General features: G+C 33.5%; 1 protein-coding gene and 1 non-coding gene across 23 annotated transcripts in view; both read right to left on the reverse strand.

The window, feature by feature from the left end:
* Positions 1-25,010, reverse strand: part of SUPT3H (SPT3 homolog, SAGA and STAGA complex component) — a 557,558-nt gene that overhangs the window by 366,130 nt on the left and 166,418 nt on the right. The gene's annotated exons all lie outside the window — the stretch shown is intronic.
* MIR586 (microRNA mir-586) lies at positions 9,220-9,315 on the reverse strand. Its single transcript, NR_035925.1, has one exon. It is a non-coding gene; the product is annotated as a microRNA mir-586 (primary transcript).

Raw genomic sequence — 25,010 nt, forward strand, 5'->3', positions numbered from 1 at the left:
AAGACATGAACAGAAATGTGTTCTAATTTATAGCAATCAAGTTTGGTACTATTTGTGGTTTAATGCATCCACTGGGGGTCTTGGAATGTATCCTGCACAGATAAGGAGAGACTACTGTGTCTACAATAATCAGTGGAATTTATTCCAGGCATGCAAGCCTGTTACAACATTTGTAAATCAATCAATGTAATCCACCATGTCTACAAACTAAAGATATTTATATGATCATATAAATTGATGCTGAAAAATCATTCAACATAATTCAACATCATTTCATGATTAAAGAAAAAAACTCTCAGCAAATGCTGGTTCTCACCTCTACTGTACTCATTGTGTACCTCAGCACTTAACCAACCTTAAATGATGGTACTCATTTTTATAGGTAGTTTGAGTTCATGTCATTGCAGACTTTTTGTTCTTTAAAATAGGTAAAAAAGTATTCATTGTATAATAAACCTTTAAGGTGGCAATATCATTGGCACTTTTCTTTCTGGTTTTTTGTTGTTTTTGTTTTGTTTTGTTTTTTTTGCTAGAGATGAGGTCTATGTTGCCCAAGGTGGTCTTGAACTCACGGGCTCAAGTGAACCTCCTGCATTGGCCTCCCAAAGTGCTGGGATTACAGGCATGAGCCACCAGATCCGACCCATTGGCCATTTCTTAGAAAGAACTTAAAAAAATAAAATAAAATGTGAGAGATCATTTGTCTTATTTGCCAAACAAATAAAATTATATTGGGCAAAAGCAACTTTTATGAGTGAGAAACCCTAGTAAGTAAAATAAAATGTTTCAGATAATTAGTCTATCACTTAGTGATATTTTTCTCCTTACCATGTTTATAAATCACAAGGTTCAAAGTTTTAAATATAAAACAAAACCTTTAAGATAGTCTCTAAAATGAAAAATTTAATTTTTAATGTGAATATATTTCAGGTTCATTTCAGTTCAACTAATAAAAAATGTTAATGTTCTCATCAACCCAAAATTTCAGAGAAACATGGTTCCCTTATTAAAAAACCAACCCTCAAGGAAGTTCATGAGCCAATCCTATTCATTTGACCAAATCTATAGAGGAAACCATAAGATGGGGTCTGAATAAGGAGAACTGTAATCGTTATTTATTTGAAAAGGTAAAGTAGGATTTCTGTGTCAATCCCCAAGGCCAAAAGACCACCCAAAGACATTTTCACTGGTCAAAGCTTAGAAAAATCAAAGAGGAAGTCCTCACCACCAAAGAAAACAACACTCTTTCCAGTAAAATTTATTTGTGAAACAAACTAAGAGCCTTACCTTTGAGACCCCTTTTTTACAGAGGAATAGCACAATTGATTTTATTTTTATTGGAAAGCCATTAATAACCCCATGTTCCTTGATGTCCCAAGTTATATGTAACACAATTGGCCACTTTTAATAAGCATAGGATTGGAAACAGTTTCTGAAAAGTTACCACAGAAAAATCCCTTTAAAAGCACAGCAAAATTTAAACTTTTTAATGTATCTTCCCTTTGGAACTAGGCCAAGGGAATGTCCCACTGCATGCAGATCTAGGGCATCATTTATTTCATGAATGTTCTGCACAACAATATTCTGGAAGCTTTAATATATGTTCCAGAGGAACAGATTCCATTGTCAAAGACTTCAACTGTTGCGTTAAACTAATGAATTAGGTTTCTTTACTATAAAACTTGTTAAAGCTTTAATATGCATTGCAACTCTCCAAGTGATAATATATAGCATGAAATATTTCCCAAAAAATGGGACTAAGAAATAAAAATGTTATGGTTAAAAAAGAAATCTATACATATCTTGAAAAAGATTCAAATTCCATGAAATACAGTTTGAGAAATAGTATTTTAACTGCAAACTAAAATGGATTAGGAATTCTCATTGGCCCAAAGAAATCAGTGGTTTCAATGCAAAGCTTCCCAAAGCAACACACACCAAGAATAAGATAAACCAAAAACCTAACATTTAATTTTTACAAATGTTTTTCCATATGTAAACTCTGTATACGGGCCAATTCTTTGTGCTGAAACTTATGTGAAAAAAAAAATGATAGAAGACTTTGTTGGGTTATTCTCATTTAAACTATTAAATTGAGTTGTGAGGAGACCCATCAGGTAGAATGAAAATAGATTTTGAAAACGTAGATAGCTTATAAGGGAAGATTTTAAAAATAAATGTTTTAAAAGAATAAAAAGACAAGCCATAGACCATCTTTGTAAAACACTTATTTGATCAAGGACTGGTATCCAAAATATACAAAGAACCCTTAAAATTCAAAAGTAAGAAAATAAGAATCTCAAACATGGGCCCGAAGATCTGAACAGACACCTCACCCAAGAACATACACACATAGCAAATAAGCACAGGAAAAGATGCTCAACATATGTCATTATGTTGCAAATAAGACAACGAGTTACAACTATGGCTAAAACCCAAAACACTAACAATACCATATGCTGACAAAGGTGTGGAGCAACAGGAACTCTCATTCACTGCTGGCGGGAATGTAAAATGATTTGCCACTTTGGAAAATAATTTGATAGTGTCTTATAAAACTAAACATATTCTTACTATATGATCCAGCAATCAAATACCTTGGTATTTACTCAAAGGTTTGAGTAAAAAACTTATGTCCACATATAAACCTACACACAAATGTTTATAGCGGCTTTATTTATAATTGCCAAAACTAGTAAGCAACCAAGATGTCCTTCAATAGGCAAATGGATAAACTGTGGTATATCCATATAATGAAAAATTATGCAACAATAAAAAGATATGAGCTACCAAGCCATGAAAAGACATGGAAGAACCTTAGATGTGCACTGCCAAGTAATAGAAGTCAATCTGAAAAGGCTACATCATATATGATTCCAACTATATGAAATTCTGAAAAAGGCAGAACTATGTAGACAATAAAAAGATCAGTGTTTGCCAGAAATTCAGAGGGAAGGAGGGAGGAATAGGTGGAGCACGGGGATTTTTAAGGCAATGGAACTATTCTGTGTAGTAATATAATGGTGGATAAATGTCATTATACATTTGTCCAAACCCACAGAATGTGAAACACCAAGAGTGAATCCTAAACTATGAACTTTAGTTAATAATAACATATCAATATTGGCTCAACAAATATAATTGAAACTGTAGGGAGGGTGGCAGGTAGGAACTCTGTACTTTCAGCTCAATTCTTCTGTAAACATTAACTGCTCTAAAAAATACAGTCTACAAAAATAAGATAAATGTGGGCACTTTAAGAGAGAAGAAGTTAGCTACATTCAAATTTTACAAAAATGTTTATCAAATCACCAATTCCACATTAAGACCAACAACAACGTATTTATGTCATCTCCCTAGCAAAAGCAGAGAAGATATTATTTACTATCCCAGCACTTCCAGTGTCTGTGGCTTAAATAATTCAGGTCATGAGACTAAAAAATATTAATATACCTCATTTCTTAAATTTATATAATCAAACTTTATACCCAATACAAGTCTTCAACATTTTATTTCAGTCTCCTCATATTCACTTACTTTACTGAGTAAACTGATGTCAGAGAAACTGCTATGTCGAAAAGGGCAACATTAGTTCACTGAAAGCTCTGCCACAGAAATAAGTTTTTCGTATCTGTTAGTCCAGTACTCCCATTCTCTAAATCCCTTCAATTTAGATTTCTAGGAGTTGGTATTCCCAGTATACTTCTAATATCTTTTACAGGCAGTTAACTGAATTCTCTTAGTCATCTGATGAAAGGAGAAGTCAAGGTTCCCATGCTGGCATTATGGAACTGGCTGTAATATAGATTTTGCAAGGGGAAAAAATCAGTTTATAGGGAAATACAATGTCTTCTGTTTATATAACATTTTGACTTATTAAAACAAAACTGTTTGAAAAAGCAAAAATCTGATTAAGCACAAGAATTATATTCTTTGAAATGAGAATGGTTAACTTGGGATCAGATGAAAATGAAACTTGATTACTTCAAAAAAATACATTTTAATTTATTTCAGCTTTAATTTTATGTTTTTAAAGAGTATGTTTATAACCCAAATAAGTCAGCCTAACAAGGATGAATAATTAGGTAATTTTTGGTGTTTCTCTTTAAATTGTATTAATAAGCTATTTAAATAAAGTGTTCTTAATCTTAGATCTAACGAAAGAACAACTTTGCACACTTTATAAGCCTTTATCATATAACAAAGCAAAGATTCCTTACTTAATATTTCGAATCAAAGCAAAGTGGTTAACTCTGAGAATAAAAGGCACAGAGAACTTAATAACTCATTGATTATGACTCATCACACCACACTAAAGCAGATCCCTACCGCAGAGAATTTAGCTACAACAAATAAAGAAAATCAGAAATATAAAATTCCATAAGATTTAAGACACAAAAATAATAACTCTGACTTCTAGTATTATAGATATGAGAAATGCAAAATTGTAAGAAAATGTATCCGACTCTTTTGCTCTTTGAACCATTTTCTAAAAAGGTTTTGTTATGACCAGCCCGCCCAAATTTTCTACATTTGATGAAGGTACTTACTGTAGAAACCAGGACAAAAACAGAAACAGCACCCATAGAGTTCCAAAGAATTCTCTTTGACAATGTTTTTCAAACTAAGTAAGATTCGTTAAGGGACCATGACCACCACGCTTTAAGAAATAAATATTAGAGTGTATGTATGTAAAGTAGGAATAAATGTTCTTTGAAACTCTCGATTCAGAATAACACGTGTACACCAAAAAAACCCCACTTATATCCATTTATATATAAGTTTGTGTACACTGGTTCCTAATGTAAAATCTACTATTTATAAATAGGCCATGATCAGAAAAGTTTAATGTCCTAAATAAGCTTTAAAATTTAGTTCCAAATTTTAAAAGGGATTTTCATTAAGAATCTTTGACTTTTTAAAATCAAAGCTATTTTAATATTTCAAGATTATGTCAAGAAAAAGCTTCTGTAATGTCAAATTAAATATTAAGATGCTGTATCAAATTCACTTTTAAATCTCCAGGGCCAAGCAGAGTCAGTGTTCAATAAATAGTCCTTCATTGAACAAAGTTGAGTAAAATAATGTATTCCTCAAAAAATTAGCTGGGCATGGTGACAGGCACCTGTAATCCCAGCTATTTGGGAGGCTAAGGCAGGAGAATCGCTTGAACCCGGGAGGCAGGGTCTGCAGTGAGCTGAGATCGTGTCATTGCACTCCAGCCTGAGCAACAAGAGCAAAACTCCATCTCAAATAATAAAAATAAAAGTAATGTATTCTTGTTAGCTTTCTTAGAAAAGTTCAATCAGTAGAGTCACAACAGGTTGTAACGTACATTAGGGATTAAATCCCAAAGATTGCAATACAGAATTCTTAGAGTGAGCCCTCATACAGATAATTAACATTAGTTCTGTAAACTAACATACAGCTTTTGAAATTTTAAGTATTTTATCTATTTAAAATGTGTCTTAGTTTAAACACACATTGAACAGAGTATATATCTGTTCCACATTAGAAATTTAAACTGTCCAGTTATACACTTGGGTCTTCAGCTTCCTTTTCCAGTGGGTTCATTCATTAGAAATTAAAGACAACTTTTTGTTGATCATTATTAGCAGGCCTTTACACGGTCTATGTGGTTATTTCACAACTGACATACTTTTACAACCAACAGGATTCTGTCAAACTTTACATTTTATGGTATGCATTTAAAAAATAAAATTTACATTTTTTCCATCATCCAAATAAGAAAATCATCTTATCTTTATTAACTATATTTCAAACACAACACATGTATCCCTGGTTTCACAAGAATCATGCTATATAGAATCTGGTTGAGAAGAAAAAAAAATCAACTCAAAATGATACTTTAAAGTGTTGTTTGTGGTGTGGAGGAAGAAGAAAAACCACCTCTATTATATATCTACAAATATAAATTTTGTTTTACTAAACCTATTGTTTACAACAAAACACAGAAATCATAAGTTTAAAGAATACTATTCAAGTGCTTGTTGTATTGGTGATAACTGTTTTCTACCAAAAAAGAGCAGAGTAAAATTATCATTCAATCTTCTATGACTAAATTGGTTGAAGTAAAAATGATTTATTTTCTAATGCCTTCATAAGCACATGCTGCAAAACATTTTAGTGAAATACACACACATATGTATACAATCAAAAGAAGTTCTCTAAAGTGGCATCAAGGTTAATAAAAATACATTAATTCTAATAAAAAATACACTACGGTTATAATGCAACAAAAAGAATGTCATTGCAATAGAAAAAAAATTAAACTGAACCTGCTGTGATATTTTTATTACAGTCATTTAAATCAATACAATTTAAACCCAATCTCATCCTAAGCAGTATTCATCTAATCTCAGAATGCTTAGCAATTTTATTCCAAAAGAAGCTGACTACTATACTTTAGACAAATTTATCTGTTTCTAGGATACCAAATCATAAAAGGCAAAACTAAAATGCTTTAACTACTGTGAAAAGACCTATAAATTGCAGTGTAATGTTTTTCAGTTGAAATCTGTGAATCTAATTCTTGAGAGTTTGCAAATTTTCTGTAATATTTCTTGTATAATTAAATTTTTATGTCAATAAAAAACAATGAATTGGCACAAAAAATTGGCTTTTTGTGGCAGGATAATGGAAAAGAAAGAAGGGACATGAAATGAGGCTAGCTTAATATAAAATAATGGCCAAGTGATGCTATGATATATTATACAATGGTTTCATAATAACTGGAACAGAGAAAAGTCACAGGAAATTGTGTTTGTTATCTTACAGAAAAAGAGAGCAATGATCAGAGCTTTCCAACCCATGCCCTTAGGAACAAAAGCCACCAACTAGGTACAGGTGTGTAGGTTTTAATGCTCTCAGCCTATGGAATGCCTGACTGGTGGGACCAGAGGCATTTAGGAATCCCTGAATTGTCTGCTGTCAAGAGCAACCTTGTGCTTCTATATCCAGTGGCCCTATGAATATTATCATTTTTCACTTGTGCCATAATGTCAAAAGAATTGCAAAGCACTGGGAAGATGTAACAAACTTTTAGAACACAGTAGTCATAATTAAGAAAGGGAATTTATTTTCAGGAGTTAAAAGTCTGTCATATCAAATTAAGGTTATTATTTTGATTGTGATATGATCGATTTGTTTTTCATTTCTGATTTTTTTTGACTTACTAGTTTCAATAGATTTAAATGCAATGAAGAATTGCTATCTAGATTTTTATGTTTGTTCATATTTCAGTAACATCAGCAGAAAAATACTTGAAGTTAAAACTAGGGTACATATTATTTCTTTTCCTCTTTTAATAGTATCTGCCCCAAACATAAGGTGAAAAACAATTGGATTCATGAGTCTTAGAGAAAACTAGTTTGAATCTCACTGAGGTCTGTAGTTACAAACTTTCTGATCCCGGGCAAGTTACTTACATCAGTTTTCTTATTTGTAAGATGGGAATAATGATCGTTCTTACCCAAGGAAGGAGAAGATTCAATGCCTATGAAGTGTATATGCCAGTAGCTGGCATATAGTAACAAATATTTACAGGTTAGAAAAGTGAGCTGACACTAGCATGCTAAAAATATATTTCACATCTATCAAAATATACTTTTAGTTTAATTTATCCAATCTACCATAGATAATACACAATAGATATCTGACTTTATATCTGTGACAATATTCAATCATTTTAAAAGGGGGTAGGGGGCAGATATATTGCTTTAGAAGTACTCCTACCATTCTAAAAATACTGTCCCGCAGCTGTTTAAAATTTATTTTTTTAGACCATAGCACCACTGTTTGGTTGTTTCCAATTTCTAAAACCACAAATAGTAAAAGTGTACTCAGTCTACTGCAAACATAAATAGCAAATGCACGCTTCAGCACTTTTTAAAGGATATGGAAATTGGCAACAAAAATGCAGTTCATGTTGAAAATTTACGACAGCCCTGCCATATTTCTTCAGAAATACAATCAGGTAAAAATTAGGAAGATCTCTACCAGCTGGGTGGTATTTTTGTGTTTTTATACTTATATTTTCACTAACTGAAAGACTTTCATTATGCAATTTCTGGCACTTGATAAAATAGAGCAATAGTACCTTTGCTAAAACCACAGTTTCTTTGGTTATGTTTAGCATTACACAAACATCTTTCACCTTAGATATCCTTTTGCATTAGAGTGTTTAATTTTAAATTGACTGAAGGGAATAACTTTTTTCAGAATATTATGCTTTCTGGATATCACTAAGCACAAGAATTGTATTTTCATGATTTCTCAAAGATCATGTGTATGTGTTTCAATTATTAGGCATTTGGTTCCATAAAAAGTGTGACAACTACTGATAAAAGATAAGAATACAAAAATGATTCAAGAAAACATGGAGAAGATTGACTTACAGTGTTGCTATATTATTTTTTTAAAACCCTGTCTTTATAAAATACGTAAAAAGCCACAACATGGATTTACCATCTCTTCCTTGGTAAAGATACATCTAAAATAACACATCCTCAGCTTCTGAGGAGAAGAAAAAAAAATCCCTGGTACAAAAGGTTAACATAAAAAATAGTATGCTAAATTCAACAGTGGAGGAAGAAGTTTTGTTTTAAGACATAATTCTTCAATACTCATTTCTCATTTTAATATTAAAATTGCTACTACATATTTAAATTGGTTTTAAGTATCAGTAATAGGAATAAAGATTATTTTTTAATATTTTTATGCATCCAATAAAATTGTGTTCAATTAACACTGAATGAACAAATAATCAAGTAAATGGAGAGAAAATGGCACTTGATCATTTCAGATTTTTTCATGAAATTTTTAAAATAAATGACTCAAAAACTCATGAACAATAGTTCATACTATGATCTAATAACTTAAATGATTTGAAAGAAAAATAAATCTGCCAAGGAATTTTTAAGTGGCTCCTGTTTTACATGGTGTTTCTTCTTTACATACATTGTTACTAAGTGCATTTAACCAATAAACATTTTTCAAAGATCAGTTAAATTGTGCTATTTGGTTGGATGAATACTTCATATATCCTCTATAATACATGCTTTTTAAAACTAATTAAAAAATAAGAATTCAAATTGAAATATGCAATGTAACAAAATTAAGGTAAACTATGAGAAAGACAAAAGTTTTGTGGTATTTGCAGAAAAAAATTGACAGTACTATTTTTTCATTTACATAAAATAAGAAGATAAAAAGTGAAAAACCATTATGCATTGTATTTTTAGGGCCCACACGTATTGGGACCTAAAAATACAATGCATAATGGTTTTACCCCATGTCTTTTAATAAGAATTTGACTTTGTTAGATAATTGCTTTTCTTTGAATTTACAAAGTGTAAAGTGAGTCTAACTGCCAAATTAACCACGAAAAAAACCCAAATTACATACAACGTAAGAAACTTAAAGCTGTATTTCTCATCTGCAATTAGCATCTATTCAGACTGTAAACTTACAAAAGCATTCAGATTTCTTCTTACTCTGAATACTGTTTAATAACCCAAACTTGATAATGTTCCATCACTGCATTTCTAGAAATAAAAAAATCTCTCAAAGTTCTCAACTTATCTTTTGGTCTGCTGAACAAGATATTATCTGAAATGTTACATGCTTTGAATACCCATTTTTACTTTAAAATGATACTTAATCATATCTTCTTAAGAGCTGGTCTAATCAATATGAAAGCCAGGCAGGAACAAAAAAAAATTTTTTAAATAGCTTTTCAAAATAGGAATACATATTCTAGTGATGCAGTTTTCTGATTTGAAACAGGATCACTTTTACAAATACTGAGTGTCATTTTGTATTCAACAGCAGCAGAAAAAAAAGGTATAAATGTCTACCTCATTTGCTATAATGTAAGTTCTTAGATGGAAATACTGAATTAAACACTGGTGGCTTATGGAACACACAAGCCTTGCAATTTAAAACTAGAAACCTTCCTCCTAATACTTTGTTATATCTTTAGGTTAAAATATTTGTTTTCTTAATTAACCATAAGAAAACGAAGAAAAAGAAAAGAATCAGTCCCAATACATTAATTTGCTGAAATTTTCACTTGTGAAAACAAATCAAGTTTCAGAACTTGGGAATAGCATATAACAATGAATCAATGTCTCATCTGTAACAATGACACAGTTAAAATAACTTCTTGATATAAGTTAATTTTTAAGAAAATTAGTTTGATCCAGGGTTATTTATAACAGGTAACATGAGTGGTTTTTGACTAAGCTGCTATATCTTTTTAATTCTATATACACAGTCCTTGAGTTACTCTGAGTTAAGTCACACTACCTGAAGTTACATTTGGAACACCAATATCTTAATTATTATCATGAAATAGCTACCTATTATTTTTAAGTAAACGTACTAACTTCTAATCATATCTGTTATTTTAAGCTTTGAATAATATGAAACTAAATCATGTAATTAAGGATATAGAAAAATGCAACAGAATAGCTTTATAACAGACCAATTACAACACTTTATTTCCCATACTGTTACTTAACAAATATCTGTGCTATTTTATAACATTTTAAAATCTTAAGACTAGAAATAATTACATCTTTTACTAGTGCTTATAAGGGCTGTTGTCATCTTTAAAGACACAACATCTTTAAAATTAGAAATGCATACAATTTTATATTTCAAAATGTATTAACTCAAAGACAATAAAATACACCTATTTCTTAAGATCTATTTTAAAATACTGTTGTTGCATTGGATTAAATGTATATATGTGATTAATGAATGCTTCCAATATAAAGATTTAAGTCTATTTTTCCTTGCCAGAAAAAAACAACTCAGCTTAATTTTTAACTATTTTATTATACCCTTCAGAACTTAAAATTATATACAAATACTGTAACCTGAGACCTGCTCTGGTCATCTGAGGAATTACAATTAGAGCATGAATCTCCACAATTCTGCAGCACCTTAAGTAATTTTATAAAAAAAAGTATTTTTTGCATATTTCTTTAACTCCATTAAGATCATTTCCTGGGCTTCTTACAGTGAAAAAAAAAAGTCATTTGTTTTAGAATAAAGAATACAGCAAAAATACTTCGTCATCCAAAAGACTATTTTTCCTACATTATGGTCAGGCAACCAACCCCACTAAATATAGAAGACTGACATTTGTAGGTAATTCAATAGTCAGATGATAATTCTTCAGTAGTTTCACAGTAGCATAATTTTTCACATTACTTGAAACCACTGTTAAACCTATAACACATTTTCTGTTTCTCTGTGGGTATTTTTTTCTGTCTTTAACCCTAAAAGGAATATGTTTCATCTGACAGCAGTACAAAAGCCATTCATAATTCAGAAATGTTTTCCTTTTTTGCAATACATGACTTTGAACTCAGGTTTTTCAAAGATTAGTTAAACATTATGTTTCTTTAAGTCTAGAGCCTTATTTATGTGAGTCTGTGGCTTAACTGACAAGAATTTTTCTGTTCCAAGGAAAGTCAGTCAGTTTGTATCTGAAATACTATAATCTAGCTTCCGTCCATATAAACATCTGCAAAGACTCACTCAGTCAAATGTTATACACCCCATCAACCAAATCAGAGACTGTAAGAATCATTATTCTGTGCGATAGATAAAAATCTTCTGTGCAATAGAGAAAAATGAAAAGCAAAATGATGAAAGAAAAACATTTATAATTTTGAACATTAATTAGTAACAATACTCAGTGTAAATATTTGTTAACATTTCTTATTCAATTCTACAAATGTTTAATAAAATCCTAAAATGTAAACATAATGAGTGCTGTATTTATATGTTCTCTAATTGTATTATCATACAAAATATTGTTTGTATAACTGCCATATATATTTTGTCTATTTCTAGTAAGTTACCATTAAATGAAAGTTAAATTGTTCAATGTTGAATGAAAGCAAGTATGACTTATTACATTAATAAAAAATTAACCCATGATCAAAATGTCTAAAGTATATCCCATTTTGATGCACATTTTAAAAATATTAACAAACTTAACAAGATCCTAAAGCCTCATATTTTTTAGGTGCAGCTGGTAAGAAAACTAACAGATATCATATGCTAATAGTACTTATGATGTGCAAAGTACTGTTTGTAAGCACTTTACATTTTTGAACCTTCTTAATGCTCAGAACACCTTTCACTTTAGAGACAATAAAAAATGAAGCTCATAGGGGTTAAGCAGCTTACCAGAAGTCACACAGTTATTAAGTGACAGTTTGGTTCCAAAGTCCATTCTCTTTAGGCCTACCCTGAAAAGCATCACTGTAATATAAGATTTTTTTTTAATTTGAAAGAAGAAAACTGTGGTATTCACTGACATAATGCCTAGAACAAATATGTCAAATATTCTTATTTGAGGATGCTACCATAAACTTTATATAAATTACATACTGGTAATAAATGTACCTTATTTGTAATCATTTTCATTCAAAGTAACAAAATCAAAGTTTCTCTCTTATCAATTTGAATTAAACAGTCATGTGTACAAATATACACATAAGCACCTATGTATTACTTCCTTATGGGAACAATACGAAGATTTCAATATAAACCAATTTACTAAAATCAAGCATAAAAATATTTTCTGATGATTAGTAACTTACATAATAATTAAGTATACATGTTAACTTGCATTTCATTAACCAAAATTTTAATATTTAAGCTCAAGTGAATGATACGGGTAACATAATCATTCATTTTATTTGTAATGTGAACTAAAAGTTACCCTTTCAACTGTCTTATTTTTTAAAGTTCAGTGTAATCCTAGAGTTTAACATATGAATTGGTATATGCAAATAATCTCATACTGCAACTTGCCAACTTAAAATGCAAGAATTCATTTCTAATTGCTTGGTTTATTGCTCACTCAGAAAATTTTTATTTCTTTTTCAGTGAATACTGTTTCACATTTGGTAAAATACAGGAAGTCACGCCACCAATGGAATGCGATTATCTATAATGAGAGTTAGTTATTCCATATTCCCATTTTTAAAAATAAATTAATATATCAACACACTCTGTAAAATTTATATAAACTTAAAAATACTAGTGAGCTGAAAGTGGAAAAAAACATAATTGGAATAATTTCATAACATGCATAATCATTCTTCACAGAATTTTTATTACCCAGTATGGAATGGATTATAGTAAATGTACTTCACACATGCTGTTTCTTATTCAAAAGGAAACACAGAATAGGACAGAGAGAACTTCCAGCCAAATCTTCATTCTAATCCAACAGTCATGGATGCCACTGTAATTGAAAGACATTTCCAAACAGATAGCTGTGGACCCCATTTTCCTTTAAAATAATATGTCTTTCACATCTGTTCCAACTAAAACGTGTGTTCTTAAAATTTACCAAACTACCTTATGCTTAGTTTTTAAAATATTAACAGTTTTATATTGTTCTGCTTAATTTGCAACTAGTTAAGCCCATAAAATGTACATTTTCAAATTATGTTAACATGTTAAAAAGTAGTAGAATATGCACGACTAATCAACATTTTACATCTGTGATTTCCAAAGTTAGGAAACCTCAATTGTTTTTCACTGACTCAAGCAACTTCTTAAAATGGTACAAATCATATATTTTGCCATTATAATATTAAGGTGACTTCATTTTATTTTCACTTTGAATATTTTCCAAAATAAGAAATCCAGCTCTCAAAATCAGGCATCAAAAGCAATACTATTAACTCTTTTGACATACCCAATAATTGGAAATTAAAAATAAATCATGCAATATTTAGACATTATCTGTCATAAGAATCTTTTAATAATGATGATACCTTCCTTGGAACGTTTACAAAATTATAAAATTGCAGATAATTATGAAACGGTTTAAAAAAATTTCACATCCAGAATATAAAAATAAAATAGTATAAAAGAAAGAAGAGGAGAAAACAGAAAAAGGAAAACAATGAAGGCCTTACATACTTGTTAAAGTCAAAACTACTGCAACAAAAATTTAGGATTACTTTTTATATAACAGTATCTTCAAAAGCATTTACAAAGTTAATAAAAACTTAATCAGATTGCTTTTACCCAATGATCTTTTGTATAATGTAGTCAAATATCCCATTTAGAAGTTTGCCTAAATAATTGTATCCATAAACTTTTCCTAGTCATTAACGTCAAAAAATACCTTGTACATTATTACTACTCGTACTATCAAAATCTCTATTTTGAAATATCTTTGTCATTCCATTTGGAGCATTAACCTAGAATGGACAAAAAATGTTTATCAATATTATAAATCTGACATTTATAAATAATATACAATTCTATTTAATGAACTAAAGAGCAAATTGATTTAACAGAGGTAGTACTTACACATTTTACACTGACTTTCAGGTGCAGATATTCATAATGTAGAAATAAATTATAATATAAATTGAAGAAATCCTACAAATGTATGTGTGTGTGTATATATATATATAAATCACTAGAGATCAATTACAGAGCAGCATCAAATACAAGACAGTAAGATATAGATTATACACAAATACTGATAAACTATAAGGTAAAGATAACATAATCAAGGATGAGAATATTGATGAAAGACTCCATGAAGGAAGTCTTGCACCACAGTTTGGAGGAAGATCTCGAAATAAAATAAAATATAGGTTTTATAAAGCAGTCATTTAAGTGGATAGAGAATACAGGGCATGGAGTAAATGGCGAGGAACACAGGCACTGAGGAGACAGAAAACACCATGTAAAGACAACACGCAAAACAACCAAAATAAAGGAGGTGCAGTCCATAAAGTTTATAAACGGCACTAATATTTACCCAACTGTTCAGGTCAAAATCTAAGCTGTCATCAATGATACTTTCCTCTGCCCTACACTCTGTACCTAAATGATCACCAATTCCTGTTAATTCTACCTCTTAAGTATATCCTGAGTTGTCTTTAGTTCCCCAGCAGCACCACCTGTTATTCAGACTATCTCTCATCTGAACTATTTTTGTAGCCTCCAAGGTAGTCTTACTGCATCCCCTTGCCCTCAATTTCACTTCTCCTTCACTTGAAACCTTTTCTGCATATTTCTGCCCAGGATGATCTGTTTGAAATGCAAATCAGGTCACTTTATGCCCTCACTAAAAAACCTTTCAGTGGATTACCAATACTGTCAAAATAATGTCCGGAATCTTTAACACGACATGTGTTGCTGTGGTCCTAATCTATCTTACCAGTTTTACTTTGTACCTCTCCAGCCTCATGCAGAGCCTTCTGCCCCAGCCATGAAGGACTTCTCTCAGTTTTTCATACAACCTATTTGTGCACTTTCTCTCTCATCTCCAGGCAAGATCAATTGTAACTTTTCCAAGAAAGCCCCCCTTGACCATCCCTCTTATGAAACATGACAGACTACACTAAGTCTACTTAAACTCTGAACTACTAATACTTCTCTATCACAGCTTTTAAATGGCAGCTTTCTATAATAAATTATTAGTTCCGTTAAGAAGGGCCACCCAAACACAGTGGCTCACGCCTATAATCCCAGCACTTTGGGAGGCCAAAGCTGGAGGATCACTTGAGGTTAGGAGTTCAAGACCAGCTGGCCAACACTGTGAAACCCCATCTCTACTAAAAATACAAAAACTCACCGGGTATGGTGGTGCATGCCTATAGTCCCAGCTACTCGGGAGGCTGAGGCAGGAGAATAGCTTGAACCCAGGAGGCGGAGGTTGCAGTGAGCCGAGATTGAGCCACTGCATTCCAGTCTGGGTGACAGAGCAAGATTCCGTCTCAAAAAAAAAAAAAAAGAAGAAGAAGGAGAAGAAGAACCACCTATATCTCTTTTGTATTCTATACATCTTCAGAGCCAGGTAAGAGTCTAAAATAATAAACATTTGATAACTGCTAAGGTGAGAAGAAACAACAAAAGATACAGCCGTGCAGAAGATACACAGGTTATCACAGACAAGCAGTTCACCAAATACTGGATCTACGGGAACACTTATAAAGAATCTACTTTGGTGATTTCTTACTATACTCATCAGAGCCTTTGGGTTCAAGGAGGACAAGAGTCAGGAAGATGCTCGTTCCTTCCACATATATTCTCCACCTCTGCATCAAACAGATCTGCTTCAATCTTATGTGTTTTTAACATATCGAGTCATCACATAACATTTCATTTGGGGGCAAAAGTTTGAAAACCTCTATGCTGAAAAATTTCCAAATCTTGATGCAGTCCTTCCATTCAAATACAATCCTTTCCTGGAATCACTCCCAGGCTACTGACTGACAGAAACCACCCCTAATAACTCAGGCTGAAACCCAAAATCACCTTAATTTTTGATTCCTTGACTCCTCCATATCTAATCAATCACCAGATCCTATTATTATTCCTTTCTTACATTATCCCATTTTTCTCATTCTCACTATTGTCAGTTTAAAACAGATTCAGACCCTTCTTATTCCTGAAATTACTATACCAAGTAATTTTACTTCCTAACTTGCTTGCTTAACTCCAATCTCCCCTTCATTAAATATGCCCATGTTGGGCTCAACTTTCTCATGCAGTACTTTCATTTTAACTACAGAAATAATATCTCGTAGATTCCAGTTTTATACTGTACTATAAAGCAAAACCAAATTCCCATCTCTGACTTTTGAAATCCTCTTTCTATAACCTGCCCAAACTAGCTACTCAACCTATTAGATTTCCTTCTCCTTCTATCAGATTGGTTTTTTAGTTTTCTCAAAAGTACATTGTAATCATTTAAGCAGGGTATACACTTCTATCTACAGATGCAAAGTAGTATGCCCTAAGTTACTGAAGACCATCAGACATAACATAGAAGGACTCCATGTTGCCAGTTTTCCGAGTTTGCGCTATTGGAATGATCTTTATTTATTCCCACATTTTCTATAGTTTCCAGCTCCATTAGGTCATGGCATACCATTCCACAATTACATAATATAAAATTCCTGAAATTCTGATAAACTTTATATAATGTATAGCTTACAAAATGCAATTCATAGATAAGAAAAGGAAGCTCAAAAAAGCAATGGTTGCGGGTGGTGGCTCATGCTGTAATCTCAGCACTTTGGGAGGCTGAGGATGGCGGATCACTTGAGGTCAGGAGTTTGAGACCAGCCTAGCCAACATGGTGAAACCCCATCTCTACTAAAAATACAAAAATGACCTGGGCATGGTGGCAAGCGCCTGTAATCCTAGCTACCCGGGAGGCTGAGGCAGGAGAATTGCTTGAACCTGGGAGGCAGAGGCTGCAGTGAGCCAAGATTGCGCCACTCTACTCCAGCCTGGGTGACACAGCAAGACTCTGTCTCAAAAAAAAAAAAAAACAAAAACAAAAACCAGTAAGCAATGTGTTCAAAGTTACACCACTAAGTTAATGGTAGTGCTGAAAACAGACTACCAGTTGAGATCAGCTCACTGCCTTTTTCTTATGATCAGCTACAACTATTTTCACAGAAGGCCTTAAAATTCAACAATTATGAGAAATGATTCTAGAGTCACAGTGCTGGAGTTTGAAAATAGGTCACAACACTTACTTGAAAATAAAATTTGACATTCCATTATATTAATTTTTAGCTATGTATCTATACAGTATGTAAGACTCATTCATTTAACCAGCATTTAGCAAGCACCTACCATGTGTGAGAGATACAATACTGAACAAAACTGACTAAAATACATTTATGAAGAACATGTGTTAGTAACGAAGAATAATATATGAATGAATAAATGAATATGTAAATTAGATATTTACAGTGTCACACAGAGATAAGGCTATGAAGAAAAATTAGGTAGAAATGGCAAGTAGAGAAGGGAAAGACTGCTATTTCAAATATGGCGATTAATGAGGTCTTCAATGATGAGGAGACCTTTAAGCAGGAACATGAGGAAGAGAGTAAGAAGATATTTGAGGAAAGAATATTCTAGCAGAAGGTGAGGGCAAGAGCAGAAGAAACTGAGATCAGAAAAGTAGTGAAAAGTGAGGACACACAGACCATCATAAAATATGTGACTTTTACTCTGAATAAAATGAGACGCCATTAAAGAATTTCAAATTATAAAAGTAAAAAAAAAAATCTAATTTAAATATTTAAAATTTCACTCAATATCACAGGAAGAATAAAACAAGGGGCAGGGGGTAGAAATGAAAAACAGGAGCAAAAGTAGTTGCAGAAAGACAGACCTATTACAAGAATAAAATCCAAGTAAAAGATAGTGATGACTAAGAGCAATGCGTAGCAGTGGAAAGAAATGTGGGCTGTGAGAGAGTTAAAGATAACTCCAAAGATTTTGACCTGCTGGAAGTAAAGAATTGCCAAATAGATTGCTGAGATGAGGGGGAGATGGCAGCAGGAGCATGTTTGAGGGAATATAAGGACCTGGTTTTGGCTACACTAAATTTGAGAAATCTACCAGACATTCAAGTGGAGAGAGAGGTATAGTACTGATTTCAATATGTGAACAAGGAGTTCAGAGGAAAGCTCTATGTGGAGTAGTCAGAAACAGTTGGGTATATGGTATTTAATACTGAAAACCACAGGACTGGATGAGATCAACTATAGGTTAAGTTTAGATAGAGAAGATAAGAAACAAAGGCTGAAACCTAGCACAATCCATTGTTCAGAGATCCAGAAGAAGAAAAGCAACCAACATCTAGGAGATGAGTAGAAACGACTAGTGAAGTTAAACCTAAATAAAAAAAAATAAACCAGAAGACTGAGGTGTTCTGGAAGTCAAGTGAATGAAGTCTTTTAAAGAGGAGGGTGAACAACTGTGTCAAATGCTATTGATAGGTCAAGGAAGATAAGGACTGAAAACTAGCCACTGGATTTAGCAATATAAAGGTCAGTGGTGAACCTGAGAAGAGCAGCTTTGGTGGAGTGATAAAAGGAAAAAGTCTGACTGAAGTAAATTTTAGAAAGAATGGGAGGATAAAAACTGGAGATAGGGAGAAAGCAATTCCTTTGAGAAATTATGCTAAAAAGGAAGCAAAGTAATGGGATGGTAAATGGAGACTAATGTATGATCTAGATGTTGTGTTTGTTGTTTAAGATGAGTAAAATTCATGCAAGTCTGTATGTCATTTGTGGCAAGTCTACTTGGTGCCATTTTTCAACAGCATGGGCTCATTTCATATCTCTGTGTCATGTTTTGATAATTCTCACAACATTTTTAACTCTTCACTAGTTTCACACCTGTTATAGTGATCTGTGATCACTGATTTTTGATGCTACCACTGTAATTGTTTGGGGGCACCAAGAACAAGGCCCATATAAAATAGCAAATTTAATTGATACATATTGTGTATATTCTGACTACTCTACCACCTGGCTATTCTCCCATCTCACACCCTCTCCTGGAGCCTACCTATTCCTCAAGATGCAACAAAATTGGAATTTGGCCAGTCAATAACCCTACAATGGCCTCTAACTGTTCCAGTGAAAGTTAAAGTTTTACTTCTTCTACTTTAAATAAAAAGCTAGAAAGAATTAAGCTTAGTTAAGAAGGTATGCCGAAAGTCAACACAGTCCAAAAGCTAAGCCTCTTGTGCCAAACAGTTAACCAAGTTGTGCATGAAAAGGGAAAGTTATTGGAGGAAATCAGAAGTGCTACTCCAGTGAATACAAGAATAAGAAAGCAAAACAACTTCATTGCTGATATGGAGAAAGTTTTAGTGGTCTGGGTAGATGATAATACCAGTTAGAACATTCCCATAAGCCAAAGCCTAATCTAGACCAAGGCATTAATTCTTCTCAATTCTATGAAGGCTGAGAAAGGTAAGGATTCAGAAAAAAAGTTAGAAACTGGCAGATGTTGGTTCATGAGGCTTAAGGAAATAAGCCACCTCCATAACATAAAAGTGCAAGGTGAAGGAGCAAACAATGATGTAGAAGCTGTAGCAACTTAACAAGAAGATCTAACTAAGATCACTGATGAAGATGGCTATACAAAAAAAGAGATTCTTGACTGGGTGTGGTGCCCATGCCTGTAATCCCAGAACTTTGGGAGGCCAAGGCAGGCAGATCATAAGGTCAGGAGATTGAGACCATCCTGGCCAACATGGTGAAACCCTGTCCCTACTAAAGATACAAAAATTAGCCAGGTATGGTGGCGTGCACCTGTAGTCCCAGCTGTTCAGGAGGCTGAGACAGGAGAATCGCTTGAACACAGGAGGTGGAGGTTGCAGTGAGTGAAGATCACACCACTGTACTCCAGCCTGGGCAACACAGCAAGACTCTGTCTCAAAAAAAAAAACAAAAAAAAAAATTCTCAGTGGAAACAAAACAACCTTCTACTGGAAGAAGATGCCATCTAAAACTTCCATAGCTGGAGAGGAGAAGTCAATTCAAAGCTTCAAAGGACAGGCTGACCCTCTTGTTAGGGGCTCATGAGGCTGATGACTTTAAGTTGAAGCCAGTGTTCATTTACCATTCAGAAAAATGTCAGGCCCTTAAGAATTATACTAAATGTACTCTTCCTTTGCTCAGTAAATGAAATAACAAAGCCTGGATGACAGCATATCTACTTACAGCATGGTTCACTGAATAATTTAAGTCTACTGTTGAGACCTACTACTCAGAAAAAAGATTCCTTTCAAAATATTATTGCTCATTGACAATGTACCTGGTCACCCAAGAGCTCTGGTGGAGATATACAAGGAGATGAATGTTGTTTTCATGACTGCTAACACAACATCCATTCTGCAGCCCATGGATCAAGGAGTCAGCTCAACTTTCGAAATCTATTTCATGAGGCTACAGTTGCCACAGATAGTGATTCCTCTGACAGATGTGGGCAAAGTAAGTTGAAACCCTCTGGAAAGGAGTCACCATTCTAGATGCCACTAAGAACATTTGTGATTCATGGGAGAAGGTCAAAATATCAGCATCAATAGGAGTTTGGAAGAAGCTGATTTCAGCGCTCATGGATAACTTTTAGGGATTCAGAAATTCAGAGCAGGAAGTAACTGCTGATGTGGTAGAAACTGTAAGAGAATTAGAATTAGAAGTAGAGCCTGTTGTGTGACTAAAGTGCTGCAATCTCATGATCAAACTTGAAGCAATGAGGAGTTGCTTCTTATGGATGAGCAAAGAAAGTGGTTTCCTGAGACGAAATCTGTTCCTGGTGAAGATGTTGTGAACATTGTTGAAATGACTACAAATAATTTAGAATATTCCATAAACATAGTTGCTAAAGCAGATACAAGGTTTGAGAGAACTGAATCCAATTTTGAGAGAAGTTCTGCTGTGGGTAAAATGCTATTAAAGAGCATCATGTGCTATAGAGAAATCTTTTGTGAAAGCAAAAGCCAACTGGTGCAGCAAAGTTCATTGTTGTCTTATTTGAAGAAATTGCCTCAGCCACTCAAACTCAGCAGCTGTCAACATCAAGGCAAGATCCTCTGCCAGCAAAAAGACTATGACACATTGAAGGTTCAGACAATACCAGCAAAAAGACCATGACACATTGAAGGCTCAGATGATACCAGCAAAAAGACTATGACACATTGAAGGCTCGTATGATCAAGATAGCATTTTATAAAAATAAAGTATTTTTGTAATTAAGGTATGTATACTGCTTTTTTTTAAAGACATAAGGCTACTGGAAAGGAAAATAAATCTCGGGACCCCAAAATCACTAAGCCAAAGGGAAAAGACAAGTTGGAGACTGTTAGGCAAATCTGCCATCCATTTTATTCCTAAATAAGACAGCTACAAAGATAAAAAGCTACATACTCACCTCACAATTTGCCCAGAAGGAAATTGCTTTTAGACAAAGGACAGACAGAACTCAAAGTCATACTTCTGTTCACCTAGGACAAATGCATATCTGATTGCTTTCTCTGCCCTATTGTTTCACTAAGCCTGACAAAGGCATAAGTGACTATTCCTCTACCCTCCTCTCACATATAAATTGTGTCTTCAGTAAAAGGCTAAGAGGCTCAAAAGAATGTAACCATTTTTCTCTTATCTACCTATAACCTGGAAGCCCCCTCCCCCACTTCAATAGGTTCTGCCTTTCTGGACAGAACTAATGTATATCTTACACATATTGATTGATATCTCATGTCTCCCTAAAATATGTAAAACCAAGCTGTGCTCTGACCACCTTGAGCACATGTCATCAGAACTTCCTGAGGCTGTCTCATGGGTGCATCCTTAACCTTGGCAAAATAAACTTTCTAAACTGATTGAGATCTGTCTCAGATACTTTTGCATTCACAGACACTTAATAAACTATACTATAGGGTAAACGTAACTTTTATAAGCACCAGGCAATCAAAAAATTCATGAGACTGACTTCATTGCGGTGGTCTGGAACTAAACCCACAATATCTCAGAAGCATGTCTGTGCTTCCAGTCTTTCTCTTAAAGATCCAAGACCAGGTCCAAGTACAAGAATGGAAAAGAGAAGAAAAGGGAGCAAAAAGTAAAGTAAGCTCCCATCTGAACAAGCCTCTTTCAAGCACCAGTCCCAAAAGTTTTCCACCCAGTGACTTTCACTTTAACTGACCATTCCACAAAGGAGCATGGGAAAAGGTGTTTTTTATTAGACTCATTTTATTACACTTCCATTTTTTTTAAACAAAGAAGAAAAAAATTTTAATGAGTCAAAATTTCCCAACATAACTGTCTTTGAAAATAACAAGTATAAAAGTTACAAGCAAATACTTACATGGTTAAAAAACCTAATTTTTATAAATGTAAGTAAACTTTTATTTCTTAATGTTCTACAGTATCTCGATATCCATCTCTGTAAGGTGAAGTTGTAACAGTAAGGCTCCTACTCTCTCCCCTGCCCTTTCATGGTCCTCATACTTTATGTTTATTTTTATACTGTAAAGTTTATTAAGATTCATATTATCTCCCTTAAATACAAACAAGACACTTATGTTTTGACCACAGAATGACTCTAAATTCTAAAAATCAATAAAAATGATTATTTTTATTATAATTATGTTCTGTGCTTTCCAAGTAGAGGACAACGAACACATCTCCTTCGGTATTTGTCCAATAACATGATCTCTAGGCCAATTAAAAGAGAATTCTGGGCCAGGCGTGGTGGCTCGCACCTGTAATCCCAGCATTTTGGGAGACCGAGGCAGACAGATCACAAGGTAAAGAGATCGAGACCATCCTGGCCAACATGGTGAAACTCTGTCCCTACTAAAAATATAAAAATTAGGGGGGCGTGGTGGCATGTGCCTGTAATCCCAGCTACACGGGAGGCTGAAGCAGGAGAATCACTTGAATCCCAGAGGTGGACGTTGCAGTAAACTGAGATAGCACCACTGCACTCCAGCCTGGCGACACAGCAAGACTCTGTCTCAATTAAAAAAAAAAAAAAAGAGAGAATTCTTCAGCCAGGCACAGTGGCTTACATGTGTAATCCCAGCACTTTGGGAGGCTGAGGTGGGCGAATCACAGGAGGCCAGGAGTTCAAGACCAGCCTGACCAAAATAGCAAAACACCATCTCTACTAAAAATGGAAAAAGATTAGCCAGGTGTGGCAGTGCATGCCTGTATTACCAGCTACTCTGGATGCTGAGATGAGAGAATTCCTTGAACCCGGGAGGCAGAGGCTGAAGTGAGCCAAGATTGCACCACTGCACTCCAGCCACAGAGCAAGACTCTGTCTCAAAAAGAAAAAAGAAAAAGAAAAAGGAAATTTTTCTAGCAGCAAGATCAAATATACGCACTTTTCTTATGCTGAATCAATTGCTTAAAAATCATGCTTCATTTTACTATACTTGGTTGTTCTTCCCCGAACTTTTAATATAACTTTTAGGGTTGGAATTTTACTTGTTTTCATTCTTCTTGTTTAAAATGAAAAATGTATCTCAATGAGTTTAAGCATTCCACTCACTTCATCATGGCTTTATTAAAAGGAGTTTCCTTTTCTTCCTGGAAAATGCTCTCTTCCTCAGCCATAGGTTCTGAAACTTCCCTCCACCTCCACTATTTTTGTGTGTGTGTGTGTGTGTGTGTGTGTGTGTGTGTGTGTGTGTGTATTGACTCTACTACTCACTAGGTCCTATGACTTTGTTTTTCTTGATTTTCTTCCTTATTTATTGGAGAAAGTCTTCAAGAAACTTCCAAAGGGTATATAGAATGTAGTACTAATCACTTGAATACCTAAAAATAATCTTTTTCTGTCTTCAGGGCTGACAATTTGCTTAGGTATCGAATTCTACATACAAATAACCTTCCCTCACAGTTCTTAGGACATCATTCATTGTCTTTTAGGATCTACTCTTGATACCTGATTAAATACCATTCTTGTTTACCTTAAATATCCTTCTGTTTACAGGTGATGTCCTTCCCCCACCATGGATGGATGCATTTACATGATCAAAAATTATACAAGGTTGTTTCCAGGTAAGGCAAGTTTATTTTCCAAGGATGACAAAACCCAAATACCAAAACATGCCACAATCAGCACAAGAAAGGAAGCCGATTTTGAATGTAAATGCAAAAATATACTGGTTTAGCCAAACAAATGACACCAAGCTCCCACCAATATTCTAAAATATGAGTCAAAAAGACAAAACAACTGTGTTTGCCACACAATTCAATTAGCATATATCCTGAAGAGTGACATGAATCTAAGTTCCCTCATGATTCATTTAGCTTGAGCTTCTCACCACAGGAAGTGTGCCTGGAAGAGTTTGAGTATGCATTGTTCAAGCAACAGGACCCCTAAAGGCAAGCATTCTGGTGATGAACTGAATATAAAGAAAACTGAATAAAACATATAACAAACATGTATTTTTTAATAAGTTAATGTCTTTAGCATATAAAAAGCCATGTAAATTTAATATGAAAAAAAGAATGCTCCAAAAGAAAAATGAACTGTTTTATAATTCACAGAAGAACAAACATAAATGGCCAAAACATTTTTTTAAATATTTAACATCATTGAGGGAATATAAATTAAATAACCTATTATTCTTCATTGGCAAAGATAAAACAGAT

This window comes from Pan troglodytes, chromosome 5, assembly GCF_028858775.2.
Source record: "Pan troglodytes isolate AG18354 chromosome 5, NHGRI_mPanTro3-v2.0_pri, whole genome shotgun sequence".
In the NCBI taxonomy this organism is placed as follows: domain Eukaryota; kingdom Metazoa; phylum Chordata; class Mammalia; order Primates; family Hominidae; genus Pan; species Pan troglodytes.